Source organism: Ambystoma mexicanum, chromosome 5q (genome assembly GCF_040938575.1).
Source record: "Ambystoma mexicanum isolate Mex_15411 chromosome 5q, UKY_AmexF1_1, whole genome shotgun sequence".
In the NCBI taxonomy this organism is placed as follows: domain Eukaryota; kingdom Metazoa; phylum Chordata; class Amphibia; order Caudata; family Ambystomatidae; genus Ambystoma; species Ambystoma mexicanum.
The window spans coordinates 1,319,023,631-1,319,050,253 of NC_090933.1; the positions used below are offsets into that span (position 1 = coordinate 1,319,023,631).

Genomic DNA, 26,623 nt, shown 5'->3' on the forward strand with positions numbered 1-26,623 from the left:
CTTCCACGGCTCCGCCTAGGTAAGAAAAGAGTTCCAGTTTCCAGAAGAGTTCCAGTGCTGTATCCAGGGAGTGGAGCTGCCCCACCCAGGTAAGAAAGTAGTTCCTGTTCACAGATGGCTTCTAAGTGGCTGGTAAGTAAGCAGCATGGTCTGCTGCAGGTAAGTCCACCCAAGCATCTTCACACCTATTATGAGCCCGGCGCTTCCAGTGCCGGGACCGAAGGTTTTGATGAGCCTGGTGCCACCGGCGCCAGGACAAGGTCCAAAAGGTCCCAGTGAGGACCGGCTGGTGCCTAGGATTAGGGTTAGGGGCCTGCTTCCAAGGACGTTGGGCTGGTCCTGGCTCCTTGGAAGCAGTGATCATGACACAAACTACCTGGCCACGGTGATAGCCACGAGGAAAGCCGTTTTCCATGAGCAAAAAATGAGCGGGGTTGTCATCGGCATAAAAACGGCATCCTCCTCGATATCTCAGAGATCAGCGTATTCAGCGTAGAGAGAATGTCCACTGAGAGGTCTCTAGGGGGCAGCTGATGCACAGGGCATATTGGAAGCTGGGGCACAGGAGCAGAGCCAAGGACCTCGTCGTCCCGAGGCCCTCATCGCCTTCCTCAATGGTATTTTCGTCATTGTTGCCCTCATCTGTACCCTCGTTGTAGGGCGCGACTCCGATATTTTCCTCGTTGCCATAGCCTTCCTGGAGAGTCTGTAGGTAGACAAGTTCCTCTTCTGAGGAGATATCCGTGCCCTGGAGGACTTCCGCGCCCCCCCCTTTCGTGGAGTCCAGAGGGAACTGTCTCGGGGAGATGATTGGCATCCCCTTCTCCAGGGTCTTCTGGGTGGGTTGGAATGCAGGGACACTGCATGCCTTAGGAGGGAGGGACACTCTTGCCTTAGGAAGGGTGCCTTGTGGGTCCACCCCCACGGCCTTCGAAAGGGATACTACCACCACCTCGATGGAAGGAGGCACCTTCGTCTGATGCACCTGGGCCTTCACGATCTGACAGGTCTCTTGTCCTCCGTGGTCGTCCCAGACACCTTGTCCTTCTTGACCTTCTCCTTGGGGGACGGGTCGGGACTGGGCCTCCTTTGGCCTTTTTATCAACAAGGGTAGGCCGGACGTCATACCCTGTTTGGTCTTCTCTTTGGTTGCCTCTGGGGCCACCTTGAGCTTGCCCGGGTGGTCCGACTTCCTCTCAGATGAAGATTCAGAGTAATGACTGGCAACCGAAGCAGCTGGACATGTTGAACGTGCCCTGGCCACCGAGGAGCCCGCTGCAACGGCGCTCCAGACAGTAGTGGACTTGCAGTGCTTTGCATTTTGTTGGACTCCCGTGGGAGGGGCACCCTCAAAGGACTTGCAAGCCAGCTCAGCTTTCCCGGAGCCGGAAGAGACATGCCCCTGGGTGCCACCCAGGGTAGAGGCCTTGGCCTGCAGCCACTCCTCCAGCCGTTTACGTCGATCCTTCAATGTGCGTTTCGCGAGCTCACTGCAAAATGCACAATCTTCCTCCTTGTGCACTGGGTGCAGGCAGTAGAGGCACTGGGGATGTGTATTGTCCATATAAACATTCTGCAAACCGTATTCGGTACAAAGCTTAAAGAGAGGGGGAATCCTTCTCCTCGTCGCTATGATCCACGCGGTGTAGGCCTTGAAGATCTTCTGGAAGCCTCCACGAAGAAACTCAATGAAATCCGCCCTTGAGGGGTGCTGAAGAATCCAAAAAACGGGTGCCCGTTAATGGGAAGGTTGATTGATGGAGCACAAGGGCTCGAATGACCGAAAAATAGAGTAAAACTCTTCCAAAAAGTGAAAAACGGAGTAAAAGCTCAAGAGCTAAGCATGAGGACTCCCAACACTTGAACAAGCGGTAAAAATCTGAAGATGGCTGCCAGAGGAGGGGCTTATGTAGAGCACAGTCATTGGCTAGGGGCATTATGACCCAGAGCTCAGGGATTAGTTAGGAGAAATACAGTTCAGAAATGAAACAGATTTTTTTTCTGTTACCGAGGATTCTCAGCCTGACGACAGGGAATATTCATGAGCATGTGAATCCATGCCAGACCCCATTCTGGAGAAATATTAATTAGCAAAGGCTGCTAGTCAATTTTTGAAAACTAATTTATGCTCTGTGGGAAACCTGAAGGTGTCTCACCCGCTAATCCCCGGGGATCTGTCATCCAGGTGACCAAGACATGGTCATCGCTATTGGATCCAGTTCCTGGGGGTGGACGGGTGTGGGAGGATCGCCTGGAAGAGGGGTCCTTGGGAGTGCAAGTGGGACACCAAAGGGTGAGACACGGTACCACCTTCCCTATAACACATTTTCCCCATCCTACCCCATAGGATACTCAGATATTCTATCCCCTACCTCTTTTCCAACACAAACACTTTCCTACACCGTGACAGACAATGGCCTAACAACCAAGCCGTTTACCTGACATGTCCCAACACAAGGGTAGACGAGAGAGCCCTAGTGGTCTCGGGCTTCCTCGAACACTCCAAAGTAACCATTGTATCAGTCTACTGCCGAAACACAGGCCAAATGCAAGTTCTGAGGGAAGCCATGGGTGAGATATTGAGTAGGACAGAGGGTATTCTTATCCTGGGGGGAGACTTCAACATGTGGGCAAAGAAGGAAATGGACCACAGGAGGGCAAATCACATCCGGGGGCAGATCTGGAACCACGCGAGAGGGACTGGGAGACTGCATGTGGGACCGGGGGTTGGATGATGTATGGCAAGACGCCAACCCGACCGTGAAGGGTTATACATTTTACTCGGCAGTCCGCAGGTCTAGAACGAGGATAGATTACTAGTTCATGCAACACCAGCAAATCAACAGGGCTAGTGTTAGGACAGTTTTTCTGAAGTGCTACCCACTTCTTCAAAACCATTCAACTGAGGCAGTACAAGACTCCACTCTTAGTATAAGACTGTACCACCTGAGTACATGGTAGCGTAGGCAGAGCAGCCAGGCTTATTTTAGGAGGGAGAGAGGGCAGTAGATACAGTACAAGTGAACATTGTAATACAACTGATCCAAAGAAACACTGAAACACTATGTATTGTAAAAATAAAGGATTTATTTAAATACAGGTAGGCCCAGATAAATCTAGGAGTTAAGTAAGTACTAACACATTATATGAAATCACAATATAAAACACACACTATACTTCAACGCACACATGCCCAAGTATAAACCTTATTTGGAACACCTAACAGTAGTTCTAGGGAAGTCAAAACCTTGTTATACACATTTAGTATAGGTCAAGCCTATTCTTTGGGAGTAAAAGACCAATGGTTACTTTTAGATTACTTTTGGTAATACAAGGACAGTAGGGCCTTCCAGTTGTACAGTGACTCTTGGAACAAATTACATAAACAGTCAACTGGACAATATACTTTTGGTGAATAGTGAAACACTTATTCTAGGTGCAGTAAAAACCTATAACTACTTTTGCCATAACACACAGTTATACCAGGTGAGTAAAACCTAAGGATGTAATATACAATTACAGATGCTTTGGAAATCAGGGAACCCCAGATTGAGGTAAGCAATAACTCTGTTAACTTGTTTTGGATGGCACACAGCTAACACAAGGTAAGTAAAACCCACTTACTTTAACTTCACAATGAAGGGGAAAGTAAAACCCAATGTCACACTTTACTGAATAGTTATTCTAGGTAGGCAACAACCTAATGCAGACCTATTAAGGACAGGCTAGCAGCAAGTCAGGGGAAGCAAGACCCAGTTGGGGGACACTCATACAGTTATCCTAGCAGGACTAACCTGGTGATACCAACAGTTGGAGGACACTCATACAATTACCCTACAGGAATAATCTGGTGGAACCAACACATTACTTTTGTAAAGAGGCACAACCTAATCACAGGAGAGAAAAAATACCGTTGCATCTACTTTCTTTTAGACTGGCAATACAGTGGCTAAGAAAGAAAAGATGTTAACCATACTTTTAAGAATAGTGCATCACACATTCAAGATCAGTAAGAACTTTTGTAACTGTTCACTCTTAGAATTACAGTTACCAACTAACCAACTCTTTAGAGTTTTATTGTTCAAAGGCAATCCCACACTTAACATATGGACTTGAGCTTTGTTCAGAGGCTTTGGTACCTTATACCGAAATGTTTACCAATGGAACTTTTACGTTGCGAGCTGGGCTTGCCCTCTTTAAAGAGTATTATACATTGGAAAAAGCTGTCATTATTACGCAAATGTCTTGTCTCAGAAGCAAATACGCTGTATTACTTTCTAGGAACAGATTTGGAAGGGGTTTTTATGTGTGAGCTAAAAAGTGATTGTGATAAAATACTTAGGCCCTCATTACAACTCAGGCGGTAAGGGGTTTACGGCGCCGTAAACAGCGCCGACCCTTACCGCCTGATTCCGAGTTCCCTTAGCGCCATGGAGGACTTAACACCTGCTTTTAGCAGGTGTTAAAATCCATGGCGCTAAGGGACCTTGTTGTTAATTACGCCACCGTAATTTACGGTGGCGTAATTAACGCCTTCCCCACTCCCATTATGCCCTATGGGGCAAAAATGGGAATGGGGAAGGGTAAATGGGGATTGGGGACTTACCGCCCCACCAACCTCGGAATGGGGCGGTAAGTCCGCCAACCACCATGGCGTAAAATAGTTTACGCCATGGTGGTAAAGTCACGGCCCAGGCGGTAACTTACCGCCTGGGTCGTAATGAGGGCCTTAGTGATTTGGGTCTATCTATAGAGATTCTCATAAGGAATCCGGGTAAAGTGAAAGAACTGTTAAAAGCCTCGGATTGATTGGATAATAATGTGGTGATTTTAAACTCTCGTTGTACTCACAAGCAATTTCATTTTGGAAATGGAAACCTGCCCCCGAGAATTATCTAGAAAAATATCCATCAAGAGCATATAGAAATTTGACCATGAGATTCCATTTTAATGTCCTAAACACTCACGAAATTCAGAATATAAGGAATAGTAGTGCTGTAATCAAATATTGTAGACAAAGTAATCAAAATGGGGTCATTGAATCTCTAATGCACTTACTGTTGATATGCACAGCACTTTTGAAACAAAGAATTGAATATTTTGCAATGTTTGTACAGGATACTTCAAATGTGAATAGACTTAACCTATGGTATGAAATGCTGCATGGGAACTCCATGGTTTTAAAAATACGAATTCATGAATTTTTGAGAATTATTTGTGATTTAGTATGATATTGCTCCTGTTTTTGGCTAAATGTTTTATGTATTTGGTAGGATATTTTAAAATTGTTATATGTAGATTTGGTCTGTTAATATTCTTAAGGAAATTCTGATTACATTCTTATTCGGTAATACTAATTCTTGTTTTATCTTGTAATTGGATTTAAGTGTATTAATATGTAAATGTTTAAGTAAGTATGTTTGTAGTTGTTTTAGATAAGAAATGTTTTGTACTTTCTGTAATCATTCAATTGTACTTTGTGCAAACTTTTTGTAAAGGTTTATAGAAACCAAAAACAATAAAGATAATAACAAGTAAGTAAAACACTTGATTTCTTTTCTAGGCATAAGTCCCAATCCCTTCAAAGTCTTTCCCTTAGAGCATGAGTGTTCTCAGTGGCAGAAGGGGGGGTCACTAGGACTAGTGACCAACAGGCAGTGTTAGAATAAGTTCTTCAGTAGCAAAAGTCAGAGTTTCCTTAGGAAAACTGGCAAACAAGTGAGTACTTTACTTCTAGGATTAGAAGAGGGTCCAGGGGCTTCACAGAAGGCACCCCAGCAGGATTCTAGCAGTGGGACTGGGTGTACTGGACGAGGGACCTCCCAATCACAGAAAACACCCCAGGACTACACAGAAATCCAAACAGGCTTAAGGTAAGTATATACCCAAGCCAACACAGTACCTCAGTAATGAAGAAGAGATTGCAGCAGGAGAATTTCAGGGACTGCAGCCAAATACCCGGTCAGTGGATTCCTTGTCCTGGAGACTGAACACGAAACCTCAGAAGGGACTTTGCAGCAGGGATCGATGAAGAAGGCTCTAGGCAAGATTTCTCTCATGGCTGAATGTTGTTTTGGCGCCTTTTCAAGGAGCACAGAAAAAGACAGAAAGTCGCGGTTGAATTCTCGTCGTTTAAAAGGTCCAACACTCTTCTGAGGGGACTTTTTGGAATCGATTCATGTCTCTGGAGATACACCAGGATGCCTATGAAGTTTCAATGAGTTTCGGAATTCGGAAGACCGTGCACCGCACAGTGGCTGGAGGTCCCAGGGTATTGGGGTATTGCAAGAACGCAAGGTTGCAGCAACCCGTGGGATGGCTCAAAATGCAGGTCGTCGTGAGTCTAGTGGGTCTCACCAGGCTCTGGGTTCAAGTCATCATTTTCGGAGACCCCAGGTCAATCGGAAGGAAGGGCTGCAGCAGGCTCTGGTTACACAGCAGCCTCTCCGGTCGCTGGAAATCATTCCCGCCGCTTTTCCTTCGTCATCCTCTTCGGTTTTCTGTTGCAGTGGTCGACATCCCTTCAGCTTCCAGGTTTCCAGTATTTATCAGGAACTGCAACACAACCTTTGCATTCTCTACCCGCATTTTACAAGAAAGGGGCGGTTAGCTGTCCAATCAGGACAGCCAACCCCCCACTGAGATTTGGCCCAGTTGAAGGAAGGCCTAAGACAAAGGAGGGGGATGTTTTGGACTCCTCCCGCACTTCCTGTGCTTACAGACTGACTGGAGCCTGGGTGGGGTGGCCAGGGGACTCCCGCCAAAGACAAAACTCAAACAAAGGAATGTCCCACCCTTTCAAGAAACACTGAAATGGCAGAAAAAGAAGACAGGGGCCATTTTTGGAAAATTAGCACCCTTAGGTGCCTTTACTGCAGCTGTGATCACAGCCCGCGGTAAAGGTGCACCAAATTAGTAAAAGGTATCACTGCCACCAGCCATTGCAGGTAAGCTTGTCACTGTAGCAGAATTGTTACAGTTTTAATGTGAAAGGGGATACATTGTATCTCCCCAGCACTCCACATAAGTTGGGGGGTGCTGGTTTCACAGAATAAAATGTAAAAGGGATCCAAAGATCCTTTCTACCCTTGGGAACTGTAGTTCACTCAAGGTTAGCACAAGAAAGTTAAATGGGGAGCCCCTAGGGCAACCCAGCAACAACAGGCACTTATTGCCAATAAGTTGTTAGACATGATAACTTTAAAAAGACACTATGGAGAGTCTTAAGAATGACACCCATAAAAAGAGTTAACAACAGGTGAGTGTGGAAAAAGGTTCCCACTCACTCAGGTATTAATGAAAAATATCCCACTAGAAAAGCAAAAAGTTCTGGAGTTGAACCAGCAAAGGAAGATTTACCAGCTCTGTGGAAATCTTACCTAACAGCTAGTATGAGCGAACATCTCCCGATCAGCTGGTCAGACCATGACATGGTGAGACTCGATGTGGTCCTGTCAGGCCTGAGACCACGGGAATCTATTTGGAGATGCAATGACCTCCTGCTCAGGGACACAGTCTTCGCCGAGGAAATGGAGGAGGCAATTGGGGACTACTTCTGTCTCAATGACACAGGGGAGGTCGAGAAGGGTATGATCTGGGACGCGGCAAAGGCAACATGGCGGGGTCTCCTTATTAGGGAGGGCGCCGCCAAAAAGAGAATTAGGACCCTACTAGCCCGAAACCTCTGTGGGGAGATTTGCAACCTAAAGAGGGTGGAAGGTAAGGACGACGCAAAACTGGCTGAAACCTTGAGGCGACAAGGGGAAAATGCCAAGAACTCAGAGACACAGAGATGGGTAGGTTGTTGTCGAGCCTGCAGTTCCTGAAAAAAAAATATTATGAACAATGGGACAAGGCAGACACAATACTGGCGGCAAACCTCCAGGGTCAGAGGGCGGAGAGGTGGGTGAAGGCGGTCCATGGGCACGAAGGGCCCAAGCGCACTGAGGCAGGGGGAATCGCCGGCAAATTAGCTGCATTCTACGAATATTTATACAGAAAAGAGGAGACCCTGGATGAGGACTCCCTAAAACGGTACTTGGCCAAGGTCCCCCTCCCAAGCCTCCGGGATGGAGAGAGCCTTGAGTTAGGCAAGCCAATCACACCGGAAGAGGTCCTGAAAGCCATAGCGGGGTTGAAACTGGGAAAAGCCCCGGAGGAGGATGGTTATACAGCAGGCTTTTACAAGACCTTTGCAAGGCCCCTGGCGTGACACTTGGCAGACCTCTTCTCCAACATTATAGCCACAGGCACCCCTCCCCCTTTTGGGAAAGCATTGATTACTGTTATACTGAAGGCAGATAAGAACCCAGAGATCTGTAAATCGTATCGTGCCATTTCCTTGCTCAATGCCAAGATCTTCACCAGAATTTTGTCCAAACGAATGGAGGGCCTCATGCCGAGAATGATTCACTTCGGACCAGGTGGGGTTCATCGAAGGTAGACAGGGAGCCGACACCATGCGCAAGACCCTGCATCTTATGGAGGCCTCTGCAGGAAAGGGGGGCAACCCGGTCCTGGCGTCCATAGACACAGAGAAGGCTTTGGATCGGGTGGGCTTTCTGTATGGGGTTCTTCAGAAATGTGGCTTTGGCAAAGGGATTCAGCAGGCTATTCGGGTGTTGTATGAAAACCTGACGGCCAGAGTTACAGTCAACGGAAGGTTGTCACAGACCTTATCTCTTCAAAGGGGAACCAGACAGGGGTCTCCTCTGTCACACCTGATCTTTGCTTTAACGATGGAAGTGCTAGCAGAGGATCTGAGAAGGACCCCGCAAGTAGAAGGTATCAGGGTTGGTGATCGAGAGTTCAAACTCGGGTTGTATGCTGACGACATCATGCTACACTTGAGGAATCCTGTTCAGTCCATCCCTGCTTCCATGGAAGTGATAGAGAACTTTGGGAGGGTGACACAAACAGTGGGTGTTTCTGGAAAATCAACACCTACTCCCTGTAACAGTGGGAGAATGGCTCTGGGTTCCTAGAAATAACTCCCGAGGTGGATCAGAGATCATCCAATACTGGGGGTCCACTTTGAGGTACTGGCCAAATGAGCTAGGGGGGGGGGGGGGATCACCGCTTGGCCCTCCCGGATGAGCCACAACTGGGCACCACCAAGTCAGGGACGCTATTCCGGAGGTCGAGCATTACCAAGCCTGGTTCGAAGGGGGATTAGCCAGAGTGGGTCAACTAGTAAAAAAAGGGGATTTCACAAGCATTTAGGAGTTGGAGGAGGCACTGGGCCTAGACACACAATCAGTACTGTTATACCTTAGACTGAAGGGAATGCTCATGTCTGAGAAATGTAAAAGTGAATGCCCCCAGAGAGACCTCCTTCCAGTCGAGAGGGTTCTAGATGAACCTCCGGATATGAGGGGACTTATCTCCCGCCTCTATGGAGCCCTACTGGAGCCCAGGGGAGGGGCTATACAAGGGCTCTGAACACACTGGGGGGAAAGACTTACGCATGGAGCTGGGAGACAACCGGTGGAGGAAGATGTGTAGGCAGGCTTTTAAAACATCCATCTCCTGTCAGTACAAGTTGCATGCCATAAAGCTGCTTCATCGTTGGCAATATGACCCTGCACACCTCTCCAGAAAGTTTCCAGCAGTTGATTCCCACTGATGGCATGGATGCGGAGCTAAGGCCAACTACTGGCACATGTGGTGGGACTGCCCCAGGGTGCAGGTGTTCTGGACAGAGGTCCTGGGATGGATCAGGGAAGCGGGCGGAATAGTACTCGGGTTAGACCTGATGCTGGTTCTCTTCGGCTTAAAACATGGGGAGGAGAGATAGGGAACATCCACGCCCTTAGTGCATTTTTTGCTACTGGCGGCTTGCGCATGTCGGGCCAGATTCAGGAAAAGGAGGTCCCATCCCACGATGCAAGAGTGGTCGTCAACAGCAAAGGACATTTTACCTTATGCAAAAGATAACGGCAGCACTCCACCGGAGTAACGCCACAGTGGAATCGGAATGGTTGCAATTCCATAATAGGTTTCAGTGAAAGGACAGGCCCGGCGTGACAAAACGTTGCACATGAGAGGAAAGACACGGCTCGAAAGGGTCAGAGCTCTCTCGTAAATAGTCCACTTGGTCCAGGATTTAAACTGTTCCAATCATAAAATTACAAAGAGAACGAAAAACTCTGGTTGCAAAGGGGTGGGCGCAGAGGGGGTAACAAGGCCGTAATGTGTCCAATTGATTACAGTACGTTAAGAGAGTCCACCCCTCATGTTGTTGAAGTGCTTCAATGCTTGACCCTGTCAAAAGTTAATAAAAAGAAATTTGCAACCAAAAAAAAAAAAAAATTGGTATAGAAAGCTGCATGTCCCTCAGTTCTCTGGTTCTCATCTTGGAATAAAGGCTACACAAATCTTACTTTGGTAGCATTTTTCAATCAGCTGTCAATGCTCCAAAACAACTTTTCCAGGCAGTGGGCCTCATTACACGGACGGCGGTAAGGGTTTACCAGTACCGGTAAGGGCACCGGTACCGGTAAACCCTTACCGCCTTACTGCTGTTTAGCAGGCATTAAAAACCAACCCGCAAAAGGACCAGGGTGCTAATTACGGTACCGCAATTTGCGGCACCGTAATTAGCACCTTCCTCATTCCCATAGAGCCCTATGGGGCAAAAATGGGAATGGGGAAGGGCAATGGGGGAAGGGGGAATTACCACCCCACCAACCTTGGAATAGGGCGGTAATTCCCCTTTCCACCACGGCGGTGCCAGTATTTTACCAGCATGGACCAAGGTGCTAAAAGCACCTTGGTCCTCTGCCTACCGTGTAATGAGGCCCAGTGAAAGATCTTTCTGCTCAGAAACTGGCATCAGTAGCGCTAGATTCCCAGAAACGTGGCAACAATCGGGTCTCCCCCCACCCACAAATAAAATCAAGGTTATTAGGGATAACATCAGAAACCAAGTGTCCTCTACAGCTGTGCTGCAACCTTCTGTACCTCCTTCCGAGAATGTGGTACCTTTACAGAGGTTCCAGTCTTTCCAACTTATTAGCCTCGCCACAACAGTAAACGCTGGGTTTGTCTAAAATCGGCCTCATCTGTAGATGAGAATCCTCTTTCCATCTTTAACTCTATAGCCAAGGAGATAGGCGAGTTTCTCGCTGGAGACCTCAATTCGTCTCTTGCTCATGGTTTCTTTCCTGCCACTCTGAAACATGCGTTGGTTATCCCACTATTGAAGAAACCATCTTTGGATGCTACAGTGGTAGCAAACTATAGTCCCATTTCTTTACTCCCTTTCTTTATGAAATTGTTGGAGTCAGTAGTCACTCCCCAGCGTAGGTCTTTTCTGGAAGACCAGCAAGTTCTGGATCCTGCACAATTGGGTTTCTGCTCAATTATGGGCACTGAGCCTGTACTGGTTTCCATCCTGGATGATCTAGCCTGAATTAAAGATCAGGGCGGTGTGACAGGTGTGATGAATCCTGTGGAGTCATCACTGATTCCCTGGCGTCAATCTCCTCCCATGTGACCAAGGGACGGTAGTCGCTACCTGTTCCTCGCCCTGGGGGTGGTATTAGGGGTGAGGATCACATGGGAGGAGTCGGCTATATCAGAAGCATAGAGCAAGCTGTGCAGAGAAACAAAATACAACAGTTATTTACCTTTTGGTGCCTGTGCTTCTTACGTTGTGCAGAGCAGGATGACACATTAGTGTGTGTAGATCTAGAAATGGAAGACATTCTTATGTTATTAATTAAATAGTATAAACACAAGACATCTCCTCTCCCCACCAGTAATGCATCCTCCATCACATACACAGAAGACAGGATTAACTGGAGGTTTATGAAGAACAAGCAGAGACAACTTAGCACGAGGCCAAAAAAGATGATCGCTTTCTCACCAAGAGGAGGGAATAGTCGCAGGTTACGGATTGTGAAGGATTCAGTGGTCAAAATGTTTTTTAAAAGTGTGTGGAACTATGTTCCCTCACCCTGCCCCTATGTCTGCCCACTCCCCCATACTCATGGGTCCTTCCTTTCCTCCACTGCGCCCTGCAACATTGTGCTTTACAACAGTTCTAGTAAAACTGAAGAAAACGGAAGGAAATGGATTTCAATGACCACCATTAGTTTGTCATTGTCCCATTCCGCCTGCACCTTCATGCAGCCTCCCCTTCACTGTTCACACCTCTTTAAAAACATGCCTAGCCACATGCACCCCGCACCCACCCCACACCCATTGCCTGCAAACAAAATCCCACAATAGGCAGATCCAGATCACTGTCACACTGGGCTTCTTGGCTGTTTGGGAATGGGTTTTACATCCCAGGATATTGAAATAAATTATCCCTTTCACACACGTGAGAGATAGAGCAGTGCAATGCTATACTGGCTTGATCTCGGGGAGGCCCACGTTCGAGTCTCCAGTAGAGATGAATTTGAAAAGAAAGTATTCTTTAAAACAAAAAAGGGAACGTCGTACCCTTTAGTTTCCGCCCACTTTGATCGCTGGATATATTTCACAAAAGGCTCGGTCCTCGAAGAGTGAGTGCAGATTGGCCGAAATAAAGATCTGCATCAGCAAAACCGTGGAACAGACATGCGCAGTGCCGAGACTACTCTTTAGAGCATGCGCAGTGTTCAGACACGGTTCCCGAGACTGCTCTTGTGAGCATGCGTAAGGTTCAGACACGGTTCCGAAGATCTTGCGCACTGCTGAGACTGCTCCTCAGAGCATGCGTACTGTTCAGACACCGTTCCGAAGATCTTGCGCACTGCTGAGAATGCTCCTCTGAGCATGCGCATTGTTCAGACACAGTTCCGAAGATCTTGCGCACTGCTGAGAATGCTCCTCAGAGGATGCGCAGTGTTCAAACACTGTTCTGAAGAACTTGCGCACTGCTGAGAATACTCCTCAGAGCCCGTGTAATGCCGAGACCGTAACTGCGCATGCGTATTTCCGAGTTACCTCGTGAGAACATAGGTATTGCTGAGACATTATCCCCAGAGCATACTTTGCTCAGATATCTTCTTCTTCTTCTTAATTATCGGAAGCGTGGGCGGACCCACGCAGGCGCTTCCCCATCCTATAGGATGATGTGCACCGTTGCTCAGATATCGATCCCCGAGGCACGTTCAGTGCTGAGATGTGAGATACAGATCCCCATAATATGCGTCCTGCTAAGAAACGAGTCCTCTGAGCATGCGCACTAAAATCATGATGAGACAGGCATGCGCAAATCTTGTTACACCGGATGCTGAAAGATCCAAGTCTTACTCAGAGGTGTAAACATGCCGCGTGCTGAGAGAGCAATAGCACGTGCAGAGCGCTGAGAGAGAAGCACCAAGTATACGCAGGAAAAGGAACACACTGCGCATGCTCAAGGATCTGCGCATGCTCAAAGATCCAAGTCTTATGCAGAGGTGTAAACATGTCGAGCCCTGAGAGCGAATCACCAAAGTATACAGGAAAAGGAACAAACTGCGCATGCTCAAAGACCTGCAATGGCACGTGATGAGCGCTGAGAGTGAATTCCCAAAGTAGACGCAGGAAAAGGAACAAACTGCGCATGATCAAGGATCTGCGCATGCTCAAAGATCCAAGTCTTATACAGAGGTGTAAACATGTCGAGCCCTGAGACATCAATGGCACGTGCTGAGCGCTGAGAGAATCGTCAAAGTATACGCAGGAAAAGGAACAAACTGCGCATGCTCAATGACCAGACATCTATGTGATGAGCGCTGAGAGAGAATCCCCATAGTATACGCAGGAAAAGGAACAAACTGCGAATATAAAGGGACAATAGAGGCGAGGGGGGCACTATCTTTCTCTTTCAAAGGCTAGTTTACAATCAATGAACGCCATATATACTGGCTGACCCGTTAACATGACTTTTATTTTACCAGGCTCAGAGCCATCAAGTTGACCGAGGTGTCTAGTCCTGCTACAAAGCCTGATTGGAAGGAATCAAGACATTTGGGTTCCTTAACCCATCCCAACCAATGCCTCAATACAAGTCAGGCGAATATCTTTCCCGGAGCATCCAGAAGGGCTATGGAGCGGAAATTCTGGGGAACTACCCGATAGCCTTTCTTAAAAATCGGCATGACCACCAATTTCTTCCCGCCTCTTGGGATACATTTTGTGATGTTTGCCCTTGCGCCCGGCCTCAGGCAGTGAGCGCGGGCGGGCCTGTTGGGTGCGCTGCGCGGGAGAGGCCGCAGCGCGAAGAACGACACGACTCACTCGTGCGGTGCTTAAACCCGGACTGGCGCTCGCACGGCAGTTCCGGTCATTCCTTTATTTCGCTCGTGTCACGTGACCCTCTGCGTAAGGGCACGTGACACCACATTATCCCACCTTCGTCGCCAGTGTGATGTTTGCCCTCGCGCCCGGCCTCAGGCAGTGAGCGCGGGCGGGCCTGTTGGGTGCGCTGCGCAGGAGAGGCCGCAGCGCGAAGAACGGCACGACTCACTCGTGCGGTGCTTAAACCCGGACTGGCGCTCGCACGCCAGTTCCGGTGATTCCTTTATTTCGCTCGTGTCACGTGACCCTCTGCGTAAGGGCACGTGACACCACACATTTAGTGTCCAAGACCCGATTAAACAAAGTCTCCAGGATCTTGACCCAGGCAACCAGATAAGACTTAAACATCCAATTTGAAAGCCCATCCGGGCCCAAGAGTTACTCGACTTAGCAATAAACCTCATGATGTCATCCAAATTGAAAGTCAATATCCTTTCACACCGCTCTGTAGCCCCAGTTGTCTGCTGAGTTTCAGAGGGTAGAGAGAATAACTCAGAAAAGTAAATCACCCATTCCTCCTCGGAAATGGGATTAACCTGCCGTGCCATTTGTTGGTAGCTATTATAGATTTTTTAAAATAGACCAAATCTCTACACTATTTTTAGTGGTTAGTGCAGCCAACATTTGTTCTGCGTCTCTCTGAGCCAAATCACTCCTATGGTCTCTCAGCCAATGCCGATGTTCTATTTTAGGAGCTTTACCTTTGTACATCTCGTGACCCGTCTGAAATACATAACAACCTGATTTCTGCTCCTAGAGCCCATTTTCTGGTCTGTATCTCTGGGTCAAAAACGTGTTTGTGTGCAAAAGCCACTCCTTTGGGGGATACACTCTTCACCACAAATAAATGGAGGTCTGTTGTATAATCCAACCCCCAGTCATATGTCCCCCGGCCTCTTATGTATAGGGTGGTGCTCTATTAACTGATCATCAAGGTTATATAGAGACCACCCATTCAATTTAAAGCGGTTTCTATTGTATAATCCAACCCCAGTCATATGTCCCAGAGCCTCTTATAGGGTGGTGCTCTATTAACTGATTATCAAGGTTAGATGGAGACCATCCATTCCATTTAAAGCGGTTTCTATTGTATAATCCAACCCCGTCATATGTCCCCGGGCCTCTTATACGGTGGTGCTCTATTAACTGATTATGAAGGTTAGATGGAAACCACTCATTCCTCCGGCCTCTTATAGGGTGGCGCTCAATTAACTTATTATCAAGGTTAGATAGATACTGCTTATTCCCCCGGCCTCTTATAAGGTGGTGCTCTATTAACTGATTATCAAGGTTAGATAGAGACCGCTCATTCCCCCGTCCTCTTATAGGGTGGTGCTCTATTAACTGATTATCAAGGTTAGATGGAGACTACTCATTCCCCTGACCTCTTATAGGGTGGTACTCTATTAACTGATTATCAAGGTTAGATGGAGACCACCCATTCCATTTAAAGTGGTTTCTATTGTATAATCCAACCCAGTCATATGTCCTGGGCCTCTTATACGGTGGTGCTCTATTAACTGATTATGAAGGTTAGATGGAACCCGCTCATTCCTCCGGCCTCTTATAGGGTGGTGTTCTATTCAATTATTATCAAGGTTAGATAGAGACCACTCATTCCATTTAAAGCGGTTTCTATTGTATAATCCAACCCCCAGTCATATGTCCCCGGGCCTCTTATAGGGTGGTGCTTTATTAACTGATTATCAAGGTTAGATGGAGACCGCTCATTCCCCTGGCCTCTTATAGGGTGGTGCTCTATTAACGGAATATCAAGGTTAGATAGAGACTGGTCATTCCCCCGGCCTCCTATAAGGTGGTGCTCTATTAACTAATTATGAAGGTTAGATGGAAACCGCTCATTCCACCGGCCTCTTATAGGGTGGCACTCTATTCACTGATTATCAAGGTTAGATAGAGACTGATCATTCCCCCAGCCTCTTATAAGGTGGTGCTCTATTAACTGATTATCACGGTTAGAGACGGCTCATTCCCCTGGCCTCTTATAGGGTGGTGCTCTATTAACTGATTATCAAGGTTAAATAGAGTCTGTTCATTCCATTTAAAGGGGTTTCTATTGTATAATCCAACCCCCAGTCATATGTCCCCTGGCCTCCTATAGGGTGGTGCTCTATTAACTGATTATGAAGGTTAGATGGAAACCGCTCATTCCACCGGCCTCTTATAGGGTGGCACTCTATTCACTGATTATAAAGGTTAGTTCGAGACTGCTCATTTCCCCAGCTTCTTATAGGGTGGTGCTCTATTAACTGATTATCAAGGTTAGATAGAGACCGCTCCTTCACCCGGCCTCTTATAGGGTGGCGCTCTATTCAATGATTATCAAGGTTAGATAGAGACAGCTCATTCCCACGGCCTCTTATATGGTGGTGCTCTATTAAGAATTACAGATAATGAAAGCAGAGAATCCTGTACTTAAGCAATTAGTTATGGCACGTGAACCTCCACCTGTAGAATTGCTTTTCTATGTCGCTTGCCTCGGGGAAGTTTGATGGATCCCCCAAGAAGGTAAAGGAGTTTTTGGAGGCTTGAATAGTATACTTTACCTTCAGGCCTCGTTCCTTTGCTGCGGACCAGTCACGGGTCGGTTTCTTGATTTCCAACATGACTGGTAATGCGCTGGAATGGGCCACCCCGTTGGTAACAAGTGCGAATCCGATTTTGCAGGACTTTACCGGGTTCCAGACGTTACTCAAACAGAACTTCGAAACACCAGAATTGACGTTCACGGCTTGTGAAGACTTATTGGATGTTCCACAGGAGTCTTCCGACGTCTTATCATATATCTCTACCTTCAAAACCTTGGCAGCTGGGGCTGGATGGCTGGAACAAGCTCAATATGCCATCTTTTGAAGAGGCTTAAAAGAAGAGGTAAAGGACGAGCTTGCTAGATCTTCTCGACCGCCAACCTTTTCAGACTTGCTGTCATCCGTATTGCAGATTGAGTATCGTCTCCAGAAATGGCTCTCGGAACGCCATAGACACCGGGCTGCAGTACATCTCTCTGACCCCATGGCTTCTTCATCACAATCACACTCGTCCTCCCACTCTCATGAAGAACCCATGCAGATTGAGGCTACTAGAGGCCCTCCTTCAACAGCGGACAGAAGACGAAGAAAGGAGAAGGGACTTTGTGCCTATTGCGGTTCTGACCAACACCGCCTCAAAGACTGCTCTAAAGTTCCAATCAAACGACAGGGAAACGATCTTCCTTGGCGCCAGTAGGGACTAGGGTCCGAGGGGCATCCTGCAAAATCCCTCAGTCCCTACGTTTCGTTTGAGGATTCCAGGCTAATGGTGATTCCTGACTCATCGACATCAACAACAAGTCAGTGGAATCCCTAGCCCTCTTGGATTGTGGTGCTGCAGGGAATTTTGTTGAGACTCTATGGTGGGCCTCTGAAGGGTAGCCCGCAAAGAAGATCAAAAGGTGGAAGGAGTGGATGGTTCTCCCCTCTTTTCGGGACCCATAACACATACCACTGAGGATTTGCCCGTTACCATCTTCCAACACTCAGAAGTTCTCAAATTTGACATTATACGAGCCGCTCATTTTCCTATTATACTAGGAATTACATGGCTGAGAAGGCATAATCCTCAGATTAACTGGATAGACAATCAATTGAGTTTGTGTTCCACATTTTTTAGACCTCACTGCTTTCCCAACAGAAGTGATCTTCAAACCATGACTGTGTTAGCAGATGATCATGTTGGAGTGCACGCCCTATCACAGTATTGTTCTCCTTACCAGGGAGTTTCCACGAAAAGGAAACCAGCTACATTACCTCCACACAGGCCTGAGGATTGTACCATAGATCTGGAACCTAATGCTCTAGTTCCGTTTGGTCAAATGTTTTCTTTAACCCAAACTGGGAAACAAGTACTGCAAGACTATTTGGATGCCAATTTGCAGAACGGTTTCCGGCAGGAGCTTCTTTGTTTTTCATCAAAAAGAGAGACTCAACTGAACTCCGGCCCTGTATAGACTATAGGGGCTTCAATAAGGTAACTGTCTGTGACCGCTACCCCATGCCGTTGATAATAGATATTATCGAGGCAGTGCAAGGAGCACACATTTTCACCAAACGCGACCTCAGGAATGCCTACCATTTGCTTCGCATTGCCAAGGGGGATGAGTGGAAGACAGCCTTCCATACCCCGTTTGGTTTGTTTGAATATAAGGTGATGCCTTTCGGACTGGTGAATGCGCCAGCAGCATTTCAGTGGTTTATGGACTGGATGTTTTCAGACTTACTGTTGGTATTGGTAATCATATACCTGGATGATATTTTGATTTTTTCCCTCGAATCTAGAAGAACATATTCTTCACGTCAAGCAGGTATTAGAACGACTACCCAAGAACAAACTCCTAGTCAAACCTGAGAAGTGTGTCTTTGCGGTTTCCTCTGTATCCTATCTAGGGTACATTCTGTCGGAAGAAGGTATTTCAATGGACCAAGGCAAAGTGTCAGCCATACTTGATTGGGCCTCTCCTACTACCGTCAAGGAATTGCAAAGATTCCTCGGTCTATCAAATTTGTACCGAAGATTAATCTTCCCATCACCAGATTGCTTAAAAAGAACGTTGGTCCCTTCAAGTGGTCCGCAGAGGCAGAGCAGAGGTTTGGTTGCTTGAAAAGACTCTTCTGTTCTGCTCCCATTCTTCGTCACCCCAATCAGACCAGACAGTTTATTGTCGAGACAGATGCATCAACCATGGCTATAGGGGCTGTCCTTCTGCAATCCTATGAAGGTCTTGAACACCCCATAGCTTATCTTTCTAAAACACTGTCTTCCAGTCAACTTAATTATTCGGTCTTAGAAAAGGAACTGTTAGCCATGAAGCAGGCTTGTGAGGAATGGCGGCACCTACTTATGGCATCCCTACATGGATTTATCATCAGAACAGACAACAAAAACTTGACAGTTCTACAAACTATGGAGTGTGCTAACTCAAGGCAAGCCTGATGGGCTTATTTCTTCGCCCAGTATGATTTCCAAATCACTGATCTATCCGGTACCAACAACAAGGTAGCTGATGCCTTATCTTGGAAAGAGTCCGTTATAGACGGCGTTATGCATCCTAGAGAGCGCATGTTCCAGAGAAATAAGATTCTGGGACTAGTTAATACCTTTCTTCAGGAGGTCAAAACAGATTTGATCTCAGAAATGCCCAGACTTCTGCATCAGAGAAAGACTCCTTATATGGAATAAGACGGATTGATATATTTTGGAAATTGTCTGTACATTCCTTCAGGTCCTTTGCATAAGAGGATAATTAGCTGGTGTCACGATTCACTCACAGCCAGACAGAGGACAGTCCAACACCACTGAACTCGTTGCAAGATCTTTTTTCTGGCGGGATCTTAAGAGAGACGTCAAGGATTATCTTCAAGCATGCCCGGTCTGTGCCATAGCCAAATACCCATCTGGCAAACCCCTCTGCCTTTTGACTCAATCGGAGATGCCTACGCGTCCTTGGGGGCTAATTTCCACAGACTTTATAGTTGACCTTCCGTGTCAAACTCCTGTACCTGTATCATGATAATGAAAGATACTCTCACCAAGTTAGCACATTTTTCTCCTTTACCAGCTTTACCAACCGCTACGGAGATGGCAGAGGTTTTTTGCTCAGGACATTTTCCGGTTACACAGTCTTCCTGATAAGATTATCTCAGACCGAGGCAGCCAACACATTTCCAAATTCTTGAAGGCTCTTTGTTCCTGAGTAGGTGTAGAAAGAGCTCTATCATCAGGGTTCCATCCTCAACCTCCCATCACAGACAACACCCCACAGCTACACAGAAATCCTAAGAGACTTAAGGTAAGTACATACCCAAGGCAACATACTACCTCAGCATTGAAGAAGATTTTGCAGCTGGAGGACTTCAGGATCTGCAGTCAAAAACCCGGTCAGTGGATTCCTTGTCATGGTGACTGAAAACAGGACCTTGGAGGGGACTTTGCAGCAGGGTTCGATGAAGGCTCTAGGCAAGGTGTTTCTCGCAGCTGAATGCGGTACTGCGGATTTGGTGCCTTTTCAAGGAGCACAGAAGAAGACAGAAAATCGCATTGAATTGTCATCATTACAAAGGTCCAGCATTCTGTTGAGGGGACTTTTCGGACTCAATTCATGTTTCTGGAAATCCACCAGGATGCCCACGAATTTTCAGCAAGATTCAGAATTCGGAAGATCGTGCACAACACAGTGGCTCGACAGCCCAGAGTATTGGGGTATTGCAGCAATGCGTGGGATGGCTCAAAATGCAGGTCTTCCTGAGTCTAGTGGGTCACACCAGGCTTTGCGTTGGGTCGTCATCTTCGGAGTCCCCAGAACGATTGGAAGGAAGGGCTACAGCAGGCTCCGGTTTCACAGCAGGCTCTCCGGTCGCTGGAAATCATTTCAACCACTTTTCCTTCATCCCTTCATCATCCTCTTTGGTTTTGGTTCCAGTGGTTGACTTGTCTTCAGCTTCCAGGTTCCAGTATTTATAAGGAACTACAGCACATTTTCTGCATTCTCTCCATGGATTTTACAAGAAGGGGCAGTCTGGTTGTCCAATCAGGACAGCCAGCACCCCACTGGGATTTGTCCCCATTCAGGCAAGGAGGAAGACAAAGGTCTGTGGAGAATTCACAGAATTAAATGTAAAAGGGGTCCAAAGATCCTTTCTACCCTTGGGAACTGTAGTTCTTTCAAGGTTATCAAAGGAAAATTAAAAGGGGAGCCCCTAGGACAACCCAGCAAAAACAGGCACATATTGCCAATAAGTTGTTGTAGAGGATACCTTTAAACATACACTGTGGAGAGTCAAATAAATGACACCCATAAAAAGAGTTAAAGATTCTCTGAGTGTGGAAAAAGGTTCCCACTCACTGAGGCATTAAGGAAAAATATCCCACTAATAAAGCAAAATGTTCTGGGGTTGATCCAGGTCAGGAAGATTTACCAGTTCTGTGAAAATCTTACTAACATTGATTGCCAATCACAATCCCATACGGCCTTTGCCACCCCACAGAGAATGACTGCCAAGTCAGTCATTGACACCATACTGTATGACCGTTCCCAAGGTAGCTCCTCTGCTGTACTCAGTAGTGGTCAGACCCAGTGGAAGGATGGTGAAGTGATCTGTCAAGTGTCAATGAGCGGTCATCCACATGAGGATGGTCTGAGAGAGAGAGAGCTGTCAGTTCTCTCCTAGGTTTGAGTTGAGCCTTATGTGAACCCCAGAGAAGGAGGTGGGGCCTTCTCCTGTCAAACCTATTCTTTAGTAGCATGGTGCACATACTACTAGCACTACATGGCTACCTCCCTGTGTACATTCTGTTGTGCATACAGTCCCTAAGCTCTCTCCCCATGCACAGTCTTGTGCACATACAGTCCAATACCTCGTTCCCTTTGTACATTCCGATGTAAAGACAGCTAAACAGCTCCTTGTTTGGCACAAGTCCAGTGCACATAATATCTGGTAGCAGAGATTGTAGCAGTCTGCTGCAGTCACCACATTCTTTTTGTCTTTCTCTTACCTTCACTGGAGTCGAAGGCGGAGCAATGTACATAATCCCAGAGGCGCCGCAGAGTGGCCACGGAGCTGGTAGCAGAGGTTGTAGCAATCTGCTGCAGTCACCACGTTCTTTTTGTCTGCAGTCTTTCTCCTACCTTCACTGGAGTCGAAGGCGGGGCAATCTACATAATCCCTGAGGCACGGCGGAGCGGCCGCCAAGCTGGTAGCAGAGGTTGTAGCAGTCTGCTGCCTTCCGTGACCGCTGAGACGCTTTGGCAACAAAACGCTTCCAGGAGGACGAGGGGAGAAGACTGCGCAGCCAAAGGATGAGAAGCGAAGACTCAGGCCTGGAGCGCAGAAGCCCGTTAAAGCCCTCCCCTCGGCAAAGGAAGATACCCGGCAGCTCAGCGGAGCAGATTGAAACAACACACAAGTCCCATACAAGAGGCATAGTAAAACGAAAAGCGCCGGGTGAAAACACAATGAGAAGTGAACAACATCAGACATTAACCCCCAGTCGGGAAAGCGACAAGACGGAACAAGAAAGAAATTTGGAAAAAAGTACAAGTGCCCAACCGCTGTGTGCTCTCCCGGCGATAGAAACGAAAAGAGGAAAATGGAAGAATTTGAATAAGGAGGAAACAAGGGAATCAAGGGATAAGGAATTTACTGCAAAGAAAAATCCCGACAGGGTTCAATGGGAGCAGTTAACCGTAGGAGAGAGCAAATTACAAATGCGAACACAGAAGGAGTTGGAGCACAAACAAGAGCCCCGCGAAGTGGGTAATAACACAGTTTGGAACCCAAAGCTAAAGATTGATATGTGAAGGGGGAGAAAATCAGTCACCCCTGATGATGAACAACAGCGAGAAAACGTTGATAGTGATAAAGATATCACTGAAATGATTAACGATGACACACCACCCTCAAATATCTCTCTTCTAGTACAAGCCATTATGGCAACCTCACAACAACAAGAGAAAGAAAACTATGACCAGACGATAAATAGATGGTCCATGGAGAGGGACGATCACCAAGGGTCATCAGGTGAAGAATTAACAAATGCGATAAGTCCACACCGAGAAGGAAGACAGGGTACAGCAGTATTGGAGAGAGGGGAGCAAAAGGAGTCAGACATATGCCAGGAACAAAATATAAACAACAATATCAAGCCACATTCGAAGGCAGGAAAAGTAAATCTACTTAGCCCGGCCGATGTGTCTGAAAGCTCAGATGGCATGAGCAGTGAGGAGGACAGTATAAATCCTAGGTTAGACAAGTGGCTGAGTATAGACTGAAAACAGCATTACGACTCGAGTATGCCAACACAAGGCGCACGAATAACAGCACTTCCACTACAAACAAAAAAGAGAAGCCAAACTCAAAATCGCCCAACTATAATAAAACAAAGCTCAAGTGGGAGGGGCAGAAGCCACCGACCTCGAGACACAATACACAGAATCTGTTGTTACAGATGAAGCAGCAACAACTGGCATAGGCCTCAATGGGAATGGGGACCATGTTAATAACGGGCCCGTTGTTAGCATGCTGGTCCTTTAGCGGGTCCCGCTAAGGGACCTCGTAATGCGGCTGTAAGGGGTTGACGGCTCCCGCACCTTTACCGGCGCCGTTAATCCCTTACCACCAACCTCGGAATGAGGCCCAAGATCTTTTAAATTGGCAAGAATTTTAGAAGAAGATGGACATATCATTTTGAAAAGGAAACCTATAATGCAACTGTTCAACAATATTTCAATGTTACACACAATAAATTCGGATGACATCGACATCATTGAATTTGTACATAGAAACAGCATGGACAGTGTGTATTTACATATCTCTTCGTCAACAATTTAAAAAAAAACATTGAAGGGAGCGACGGAGAAGCTGAAAATTCTAGGGTATGACCTAAGATAAATCACCATTTCAATAGAAAGAGAAAAGAGAGAGATAAGAAGACAACCTCCTGTTACACCCTCCCAAGACATGAGTACTAAGACCAGGAAAAAGAGAAATCAGGATATAAGTACAAACTGGGCCAGAATGATGAAAACAGAAACATTGAGTGGAAGAGAACAACACAAATTAACTATACTTCACATCGAGAGCAAATGCAAAAACAAAGGAGAGAGGAGAAAGGCCCAAGAGGCACTTCACCTGGGAGAAAAATACAGGAGAGAAGAGAAAATAGAGCCAATAGACAAATTACTAGACGGCCCATTACCATACACATGCGGAAAGGCAAACAATGACTCCTGGCCAGGCAGTTACTAATTTTGAAACTTTGTTTGATTTAGAGAGGGTACCACATGGCCTTCAACTAAACTGGAACATTACCATCGAGCAGCACCATAGTAAAACAGGAGGCCTAGGATCAAGAAACAAACTTCTCCAGAAGGGAATAGAACTAGACAGGGCGAAATGGTCCTGGCCACCAAAGGTATTAGCTAATAATAGAAGAGCCTAGCCACCAAATCCATCAACTGTACTAAAGAGAAGTCATCACCAACTAGAGAGGACAAAGAACGATGGCAACCTGTTAAAGATAGGATCATAGAACACTCAAGGTTTTAATCATTTAACCCCACAAAGCGATGTAAATTTAGGCTCAGAGCCATGTTTACAGGAAACATGGCTCTTAAAAAAACAGACCATGGATGGTTTCTAAATCGCCTTTGCAGCGGCAACAAAAGTGGAAATGGGGCACCGTCTTTCAGCCCTAATTTCAGAATTTCGTATAGGAATCGGGCTACATATGGAAAGAGTGCTATGGGCAGATCTGTCCATTCTAGCGACCTTAGTATCATGCACGCCCAGTCTAAAACCAAAAGACGCTGGCCACTCAGAGCTCTTCCTAATAATTAACATATACTGGAACCCCAAGGAGATTGGAGTGCAATCAATGATGCAAGAGACCGACTCAATAATCGGTGATTCCACAGAGGTGACAACGTTTCATCACATAATCTTATGGGGCGACCTCAAAATCACGTGCACCAACGGAAGAACGGAAGGTGGCTGGATTAAGCTACCTAAACCAAACAAAGGCGTAAATAAGGACAGTAAACCATTTAGCCTAAGGCGTAGACGAGAAACGTGGGCATCTTCAATGGAGGTGAGGGATTTACATAATCTTTACTTTACTAAACCAGCAGACCCATTTAAGATACCAACATGGGAACACAAGGGTTGCAAAAGCTCCCCAGATCACATCCACGTGTCCAAAAGACTGTTGGCAAAATTAAAAGATTTTAGAGTGATAAGAACATTAAACAGCAACCATAATTTACTAGTGGCTTCCTGGGAAACGGTAAAAACCACCAAAAGAAAGCTAATGACAACGGCAATAGAAATATCAAAGCAAGGCAACAGATTGAGACATACGTCAGCCTCGATAAAAACAATAACACAAAAATACATGAACTTTACACAGAACTGTGCCACAAAAACAGACTTGGAGAAGTTAGACTACTGTCCGTTACTGAGCCCGTATTATATGCAGGCCAGCCAGAATAAGGTGAAAAAGGTGCATCTACACATCAAAAATACAACAGTGACATTAAAGAATACAGACTTGAGAGAAAAAGGAAGACAAACAAAAAGAAATCTGACCATAGAAAATATGGAGAGGCTTAAAACAACACAGAAAGCCTATAGAAATTGGATAAAATCATATAAAATACGAATGTACCAAGAAGATGGAGAGAACGTGTTAGTAGCACTAAGAGGAAAACAAGCAAAGGCCTTCTGGTCATTAATATTGCTGATGCTTCAAAAAACACAAGACTCTCTGCAGAATAATGTCAGTGAAAAAGAGTGGATGATTTACTTTGCAAAACTCTTCAAGCCAACAGATAAGTCTCAAGAAAAAGCTGTACAAACATTGTCAAACAAATGGGACATAGCCCATGACAAAGAGGAGATTGTGCAAAAATTTGGCAGGCTAAAAAATTCTAGAGCACCGGGACCCGACGGAATTTCCAAATGGGATTTGAAGAGAAATCGAGAAGTTTGGGGTCCCCTTATTAAGGAAATATTTGACACCTGTCTGCAATCCTGATCGTTACCAAGCTCTTAGAAAACAGCAAACGTGGTGCCCATTTATAAAAAAAAGAGGGAAAAGGAGAACCCGGCCAACTACAGGCCAATAGCCCTTTTAGATGTAGTGAGAAAACTCTTTGGCTGGTTCCTATTAGACAAACTTAAAGATTGGACCAACTCGTCGGACATCAGAGATCCTTTCCAATCAGGATTTGTACAGAGTATGGGTACGTGAGCAAATATCCTGCTGCTGAGCGCACTAAAAGCCAAGATATTTGCAGGCAGCCCTAGGGTTCTCCTGCTCTTGGTCGACTTAACTCAGGCCTTTGATAAGGTCAATCATGGCAGACTATGGGCAAAATTCAAATCGTGGAATTGCCTGCCTGAAATTCTGGACCAAATCAAAGACCTGTATACTGGAACTTCGATGAGAGTGCGACCCAGTGGGGCCGGCCTACAATCGGAAGCAATCATGATAGACAGAGGGGTGAAACAGGGTTGTCCCATATCCCCAACGCTGTATAGGTGAAACAGGGTTGTCCCCTATCCCCAACGCTGTATAATGCTTACATCAGAGACTTCAAAGAGTCAGAAGCAGAAATCAGAGCCTTCCCGCCAATACTGGTTAAAGAGCAGAGCACGTCAGCAGGCTACTGTATCCGGATGACATTATCCTTCTCGACCAGACGGGTGTTGGTCTACAACGTAAATTGGTGGGCTTGCTCACCTATTTACAAGAAAACGACCTGGAGATCAACGCAAAGAAGACAAAAATAATGATC

At 46.4% G+C, this 26,623-nt stretch overlaps 1 protein-coding gene and 1 pseudogene across 2 annotated transcripts in view; one reads left to right on the top strand and one right to left on the bottom strand.

Annotated features, from left to right (window-relative positions):
* The window catches only part of LOC138498498 (zinc finger protein 850-like), a 661,846-nt pseudogene that overhangs the window by 331,145 nt on the left and 304,078 nt on the right, over window positions 1–26,623 (top strand).
* LOC138498478 (zinc finger protein 268-like) overlaps window positions 1–26,623 on the bottom strand; it is a 286,623-nt gene that overhangs the window by 193,090 nt on the left and 66,910 nt on the right. The window contains exons 1-2 of one of the 2 annotated variants that reach the window (XM_069622229.1): window positions 12,451–12,505; window positions 11,631–11,691 (exon numbers count right to left, since the gene is read on the bottom strand). The exons of the other annotated variant lie outside the window; for it this stretch is intronic. The gene's annotated coding sequence lies outside the window, so the exon portion shown is untranslated. Of the gene's footprint in view, window positions 1–11,630; window positions 11,692–12,450; window positions 12,506–26,623 lie in introns of those variants that run through there. 2 annotated transcript variants of the gene reach the window in all.